General features: G+C 46.8%; 1 long non-coding RNA gene across 1 annotated transcript; it reads left to right on the forward strand.

Moving 5' to 3' along the window:
• The first annotated feature begins 1,063 nt into the window (after positions 1–1,063).
• LOC133401137 (uncharacterized) lies at positions 1,064–3,749 on the forward strand. The gene is made up of 3 exons (XR_009768382.1): positions 1,064–1,084; positions 1,658–2,162; positions 2,987–3,749. It is a non-coding gene; the product is annotated as an uncharacterized LOC133401137 (long non-coding RNA).
• The last annotated feature ends 4,739 nt before the right edge of the window (positions 3,750–8,488 follow it).

Raw genomic sequence — 8,488 nt, forward strand, 5'->3', positions numbered from 1 at the left:
ACCTCCGCCGAATCAATTCATGACTACAACCACAGAGAAGGGAGCGGTGGGGGCAAAATAGAGAAGCAAAGCAAGAGGAAAAAAAAGAGTAAAGAAACCCAGGTGAATCATAGTATTTTGTCTGGGCTGTAAACCATTGTCTTATTACAAGATCTAAGCTTAAGAGTTGGCAATTTCTCCTTGAAACAAGAGCCAGTGTTAACCTGAATACTAATGGGGGCCAAGCCATTCAGAATAACTTTGAAAAGGGCAGTAAAACTTGGAAAGAGAGGGAGAGAGAACCAAACACTGTGTCGCATGTAGAATTAAAGGTAACTGTATAATAATTCGCTTTATCACTTTATATAGTAGAAATATAATAATTCTCTTTATTAACGGTCCGTGGAAGACATCAAATACATGTATGTATTTCATCTATGTACTTTTTAGCTATGATTGTTTTGATTGTTTTATCTTCGAGTGTTTGAAAGCATGGGGGCTGCCATCTTGCTGGCGTGCAATGCATTGGGAAACGAAAACGTCGGAGGAAACTCTACGTTGCTACTTCTGGAAAACTGGAAACAGCGCGAGCCCATCACAAATACTCCCATAGCAAATGGGACTGGAGAGATAGGAATGACTTAAAGAAGGGGGGCGGGGGGACCATGGTGTCAGATTTGGAGATGGGTCATTCCAGAATGGGAGGACATTTTACATCCCACCCATCAAATTTGAAATAATCCACATACAAAAGACGAAAACATGCAGGTTCTGAGTACATTTACGTGTCCTGAGACCAAATCTAAAAAAAAAAAAAAAAAAAATGAAGAGAAAAGAATGCTTGAAAATAGTTTTGGAAAATCTCAAATAAAACAGTTCAAATTACATTTTTATTTCTTTTTTTTTTTTTTAGTACTTATTTCTCTTGTAACTGTGGGAGCATTTCTTTTAATAAACATAATATTTCAAATAATAACTTTTATTTATGGAACGCCTGTTACCATAACCCTTTTATCATGGTAGAAGAAGAAGAAAGCAGTGAGTCACATGATATGCTGGACTTGACATCATCAAACAGTTTTCCAAAAGAATGGGTAGAGCAAAGGTATGTCCTCTCTTCTATTTCTCATATTTGTATAACAGTGTTGGCCTTGCTTTGAATGTCTCACTCTACCTCATGCAACCCTGTTATGCATCAGAATAAGAAAATAGTTCCCCCCCCCCCCGCCCCTTTTACTTATTTACATAAGTCTGTTTGTCCTCTTGATCAGCAGTAACAGCTAGCTAAACAGCTAGCTTCGACTTCCTGAGAAAAAAGCTAACATTAGTACGGATTTGCAACCCTGTTGCTGTGATTAGAGTGGCAGGGATGCACTACATTAACAGGCTTGCACCTCCTCCAGTTTACTCAGACTTTAGAAACTATTATTTGTAATTCAATTCAACAATATGCATTATCTGCGATATAATTGAGTTACTCTACATAATGTAAACACATTTCTGAATTTTACATACGGCATTGTTTCCTTCTATTTCCTAATGGTAGTTTAAATGGATTATGGTTGCAGCAACTCCCCCGACGGGATGATTAACTGTACATAAATAAAACCGTATTCAAACAATGAGTTACAATTCATAATAGGGAACACTAAATTAAGTTAAATTGTTTTTCTTATAGTGTGGCCCACCATTGAGTGGTGGTGAAAAGCAGAGACGCTACCAAGCCAAGCGTGATGCTGATGTACAAAGGAGACAACAGTACTTACTCAAAGATAGGCAGAAATGGAAAAAGTTGTAGAAACAGGGAAGAAGTTGCTTCAAAAAGACCGTAGTGAGAGAGAACAGCGAGCCCAACAAAACTCCGTCCTCAAAAAGGCCCAGCAGAGGATGTACTTCCTGCGGCTTCTGAGAAAGCACGGCCTGCCACCGGAGCTGCTGAGACAGTTCTACACAGCGGTCATCGAATCAGTCCTGTGTTCTTCCATCACAGTCTGGTTTGGCTGCTGCTACAAAAAAGGACAAACTCCGATTGCAACGGACAATCAAAACTGCTGAAAGGATTGTCGGTACCCCCCTACCCACCATTGAAGACTTGCACGCTGCCAGAACTAAGACAAGGGCGTTCAAAATCCTCTCGGACCGTCTGCACCCCGGTCACCAGCTCTTCCAGCTCCTTCCCTCAGGTAGGCGCTACCGATCAACGCAAACTAGAACTAGTAGACATTCCAACAGCTTCTTCCCTCTTGCGATCAACTTCTTAAACACCTAACCTACAATTCCATTACAACAAGCTGGAAATTTTTTGACTTGAGTTCGTTGCCACATTTCTGTGGGGCCAATTACGTATTACTCGTGCACTCACTGTAGTTGTCTCGCCATGCTGCACTATTTGCATATACTGGCCACTCGTGCCAGAGTAGCATCTGCTCCATTTGCACACTGATTGAGGAGTATCTGTAACATTTGCACAACCAACATTGTCCCAGATGATCGCACTACTCGTCACTTTAAACCGGATCCACTCCTTGAAGTCTCAGCGTCCTTTGCACAATGGTCATTGCACCAGACTATTGCAATATTAGTCGTTCGAACTGCTCTAAGTGCTAGAGGACTCTGCATCTTTTTGCACAATTGTTTTTTGTCAATGTCTTTATGTCCCCAAAGTGTTCTGTAAATTGACTGTCTGTTGTACTAGAGCGGCTCCAACTACCGGAGACAAATTCCTTGTGTGTTTTGGACATACTTGGCAAATAAAGATGATTCTGATTCTGATTCTGATTCTGAAAAAAAGTGGAGAGAGGCTCATAAGAGGAGTGAAGCCAGGAGACAGTTACCTGAAGGGTGAATAACCCCTCCAATAACCCCTGAACCTCCGGTCGCACCAAAAATCCAGTTTAGGGCATCATATACAGAATCTAGCCAAATCTTACAAAATGGTAAAGGTTGCATATTTTGCTGCCGATGAAATTGTTATGGAACAAAATTCATGCTTATATGTTTCTTTTAGGAAAAGTGATGCTGGGAGAAAGAAGAAAATGGGCTGCCCCCCAAAAAAAAAATCAAAAATCAAAACGGAAGCAAGAGGAACTAGAAGAAAAGTTGAGAAGAGTAGAAAAGAAAACAGAAAAATACAGGAAACTATAATTGAAAATGGCTCGTCCATCTCCAAGAGCCAAAGTCAACAAAATACTCAGGGAAGCTTCACACACATCCCTAAGAAGATCCCTGTTGTTCCATACGGCAGTAGCTGAGGAAATGCGTACAAAGTACAAAGAAATCTAAGCGAGATTGCAACAGTAATCATCTGTATGAGGGTCACATCTCCCCAGGGATCATCCAAAAGGTGAATGAGACCCAGTGCCAGGTAAAATGCATGCACAGAGTGGGGGAAAACCGCTTTTTCTGGCCATTGAGGGAGGATGTCCTTTGGTATCCCTTAGGATATGCTGACCATCATTCCACTGCCACAAAATGTTACCTCACACCACCTGGCCATCGCAGAAGACCAGTGGAACACTCTGGTCAGCCAGGAAAAGTGAAGTGGAATATTAGAAGACCGATGTTCTAAAGCAGATGACAAGTTTTCAGTTAAATGTGAGAGTGAAATGTTTTTAGCTCAGTGTTAGAGTGAATATGTTGATAGGCTAGGGCAGCCAGCCATCAAAGCAAGTTTAAAAGCAATGTTCTGAACCAAAGGGCAAGTTTTAGCAAATTTTCTTTAATTATTATTATTTCTTCTATTTCGGGGTTATTTGAGGAAAAGTGTAACAGAAGGCATTAAAAGTTATTCAAAGAACACTTTGTTGTCTTGGGCATTTATTTGTCACTTTTACGTGATGATCTATAATAAAAAATAATGTAGCTAGTTATCCATCTTATTATGCAACCCTGTTATCCTAATTTCAACCCTGTTACCATATAATTTTAATTGAACATAATCCTAAATTACTTTCTCGGCTCAAAAGGGTTTGACCCATTTTCCTTTAAAGAGTTTATGCAATCGTATGCAAAATGTGTTAGAGTAAATATTGTACAATAAAAATGTCATATACTGTCCTGCAGTTCCATTACAGTAGCCTGGAGGGCTCTTTGCGTCCTCTCTCTCTCCCCCCTCCCCTCTCTGTTTTCAGCACCTGTCTCCAATCAGCCTCATCACCACCGGTATTTAAGCCTGCCTGTTCCAGTATATCCTCGCCAAAGTATTGCAGCCTCTCCTAGCGGTACCACGGCCCACCGTACTAAAGTAAGCCACTTAACTCCTCGTTCCCTTGTTAACTCTTGTGTCTCCTCGTTCCCAGTGCTCCCCTGTGTTCCTGACCCACGTCATTCCTGCCACCAAGCCAGCCGCCTGTTCTGTCCACTGCCTGCCACCTATCCACGCCGCCGCCTGACAACACATCCAGGAACACTTCCATAACCTTTGCTCAATAAACTGTTCATCATTTTATCTTCTGCCTCTGCCTGCTCTTGGGTCCAGCTACTCCCCACACGTGACAAGACTACTTTGGCAACTATGGACCCAGCAACTCCAGAGGCACTGAAGAACGCATTCACCCTCCAAGGCGCCCACATTGGACGACAGCACAAAATACTGCAAGAAATCACCGAAACCCTCCACTCCCTTTTGCAACAGGTCTCACTCCTTTCCCAACAGATGCAATCAACCTCCGAGCCACCCCGCTTGCCGTACAAAGAACCTCATGTTCCTCCACCCGAGCCCTACTCCGGGGACCTAGGATGCATGTAGCCAGTTTATTCTTAATTGCTCACTCGTATTCAATCTCCAACCGTACAGTTATCCCACCGAACGTTCCAAAGTAGCATATGTCACTAACCTCCTCCAGGGAAAAGCAGCAAAATGGTCCACTTCATTATGGTACAACTCCTCGCCTGTCCTCCTTTCATTCGATTCCTTTTCTGCCAAACTCCGGAAGGTTTTCGATCACCCCGTTCAGGTCAAAGAAGCCACCCGTCGTCTCCTCACACTCACTTAGGGTGCTAAATCCGTCGCGGAATATTCCATCGACTTCCGTATCCTTGCTGGTGAATGTGGGTGGGATGACGCAGCCGTTATGGGAATCTTTTCAAACGGTCTCTCCGAACAAATCAAAGACGACCTTGCGGTCCGGGACGAGCCCTCCTCTCTCGAGGCTCTAATCGCCCTCTCCATCCGTCTGGATAACAGACCGCAAGAGAGACCCCATGAGAGAGGGCTATGCTCGCGTAAACACTCTACCACTCTGAGCACCACGCGTCTTCCGCACTTTCGTGACTCCCCATTGCATCCGATGAATCCATCCAAATTGGTCAAACAACGTTTAGATCCACAAGAACGTCAGTGTCTTGTCATCCAGGGGCTGTGCATCTACTGCGGTCAATCCGGTCACTTTATTTCCTCGTGCCCCCTCCGACCAGAAAGACCAGGCTCACCACGTCCCGAGAGCGTCGCGGTGAGCCAAACCTACGTTCCCTCAAGCTCTCCCTCGCGCATAACCGTTCCCGCTTGCGTTATCATTTCCGCTCATAACACCCCCATCACTGTCCCTTATTGATTCCAGTGCTGATGATAATTTTATTCATGAAGAAATAATTCACCAGTTGCAAATCCCTCTCCGACCACTTCCATCTCCGAGAAAAGTCATAGCCCTGAATGACCGAGTAATTTCCCTGGTCACCCACCAAACAGTGCCCATCACACTCCTTATTTCAGGCAATCACCGCAAAAACATTTTCCTTTTTGTCATTCCTTCCCCTGATACCCCCTTAGTTCTTGGTATTCCCTGGCTCCAACTCCACAACTCCACCAAAGACTGGATTCGTTTATCCATTACCGGACGGAGTCCTCGATGAAATTCTCATTTTATCCCCATCCCCGGATGTACACCGCATCCATGTAGGCCAAGTCCTGCAGCGCCTCCTTCGAGAACCGTCTATTGTCGAACCGGAAAAATGTGAATTCCACCTATCCTCAGTACATTTCCTCGGCTACATCATTGCAAAAGGACAACTACAACCGGACCCCGCCAAAATCCAAGCCATCATCGACTGGCCCATCCCCGGGACCCGCAAAGAACTGCAACATTTCCTTGGATTCACCAATTTCTACCGCCGATTCATCCATAATTACAGACCTATTCCCCTCACCAGTCTCACATCCACCAGCTCCCCCTTTCAGTGGACCCCGGCACCCTCACAAGCATTCAATAAACTCAAATCCCTGTTCACCACTGCTCCCATTCTGCGCCACCCTGACCCTTCCCTCCAGTTCGTGGTGGAGGCTGACGCCTCGGATTCCGGAGCTGGAGCAGTCCTTTCGCAGCGAGACCCCACGACCCATAAACTTCAACCCTGTGTTTTTTTTTCCCGTTGCTTTTCTCCAGCAGAAAGGAATTATGACGTCGGAAACAGCGAGCTGCTGGCCATAATATGGGCCCTGGAAGAATGAAGGCACTGGCTGGAGGGGACTAAACAAGCATTTCTCATTTTGAGTGACCACAAAAACCTTGCTTACCTCCGTACCACTAAACGTCTCAACCCCTGACAAGCACGCTGGGCACTATTCCTCAGCAGATTCAATTTCAGTCTCTCCTTCCATCCCGGTTCCCGTAACACCAAGGCAGATGCCCTCTCCCGTATTCACTCACCACCCTCCAGCACAGCAGAAACCGAAACCATCCTTCCGGCCTCCTGTTTTGTTGGAGCGGCCAAGTGGGAGATCGAGCAGGTGATCATGGAGGCCCAAAAGACCCAACCTGATCCCAAGACTGGGCCTCCTGACCGCCTGTTCATCCCGGATTCAGCACGTTCGGAAGTCTTGCAGTGGGCCCACAACTCTAAATTAACTTGTCACCCTGGCATCACCCGTATTACCCAGTTCATTCAACAGCACTTCTGGTGGCCCAGCCTCATCAAAGACGCCAGAGAGTTCGTTCAAGCCTGCTCCGTCTGTGCCCGAGGGAAGTCTTCTCACTGACCTCCAGCTGGCCTGCTGCGCCCCTTGCCAGTTCCCAGCCGCCCTTGGTCTCACATCGCTGTGGACTTCGTTACAGGCCTGCCCCCCTCTGAAGATAACACAGTTATTCTCACAATCATCGATCGTTTTTCGAAGTGTGTCCATTATGTGCCTCTCCCGTCCGCCCTCGGTCTGGAAGGAATTCTGCAAGGCGGTGGGCGGAGCAGCCAGCATATCCTCGGGGATATGCTGGCTGACCAACGGCCAGACGGAGTGGGCCAACCAAACCCTGGAATCGGCACTCCGCTGTGCACTCCGCAACCTCTCCTCATGGAGTTCCTTCCTCCCATGGATTGAATACGCTCATAAGTCCCTCACCAGCTCCGTTACCGGTATGTCCCCATTTATGGCTTGCCACGGTTTCCAACCTCCACTGTTCGACCTACAGGAGCAGTCCCCTCCGTACAAGATTTGAAAGGACGTCCGGGCAGCGCTGAACCGGTCCGTGAGCTGCTTGTTGCGTGGCGCGGACCGGTTGCTCCCCGACGCCCAAATACAAGGTGGGTCAATCCGTCTGGCTCTCTTCCCACGAGCTTCCTCTTCAAACAGAGTCCCGTAAACTCGCTCCACGATTTATTGGTCCTTTTCCCATCACCAAAATCATTAAGCCAACTTCTGTCCTGTTAAAACTGCCACAGTCCCTAAAGAGTCATCCCACATTACACGTCTTGTTGCTCAAGCCTGTCTCCACCTGCGCCCTAAACCGAACCCCCTCCACCCACCCGGATTATTGACGAACATCCGGCCTTCACGGTGTCGCGCATCCTCGACGTGAGGCCTCGGGGGAGGGGGTTCCAGTACCTGGTTGACTTGGAAGGGTACGGGCCGGAGGAGCAGTCTTGGATTTCCCGGAAACTTATACTCGATCATACCCTTTTGGACAACTTCTACGCGCCTCACCCGGGGAAAGCCTGGCAGGACGCCAGGAGGTGTCCGTTGTGAGGGGAGTACTGTCATATACTGCCCTGCAGTTGCATAATAATAGCTTGGAGGGGTCTTTGGGTCCTCTCTCTCTCCTCCGTCCCCTCTCTGTTTTCAACACCTGTCTCCAATCAGCCTCATCACCACCGGTATTTAAGCCTACCTGTTCCAGGAAATCCTCGCCAAAGTATTGCAGCCTCTCCTAGCGGTACCACAGCCCACCGTACTCAAGTAAGCCACTTAACTCCTCGTTCCCTTGTTAATTCTTGTGTCTCCTCGTTCCCAGTGTTCCCCCGTGTTCCTGACCCACGTCATTCCTGCCACGAAGCCAGCCGCCTGTTCTAACCCTAACCCAACATAACCACATTATACGCAAAAAGCGGAGATGCAATACTGTGGTCACCAAACCAGACCCTGTGTGTACCACGGCTGCGCCTAAAATTTTGTCCATATAATTTAGGAACAGAATCGGTGACAAAGGGCAGCCTTGGTGGAGTCCAACCCTCACCGGAAACTAATCCAATTTACTGCCAGCAATGCAGACCAAATCTCTGACACCAGTCGCACAGGGACCGA

The sequence above is a fragment of the Phycodurus eques genome, chromosome 4, assembly GCF_024500275.1.
Source record: "Phycodurus eques isolate BA_2022a chromosome 4, UOR_Pequ_1.1, whole genome shotgun sequence".
NCBI classification, from domain to species: domain Eukaryota; kingdom Metazoa; phylum Chordata; class Actinopteri; order Syngnathiformes; family Syngnathidae; genus Phycodurus; species Phycodurus eques.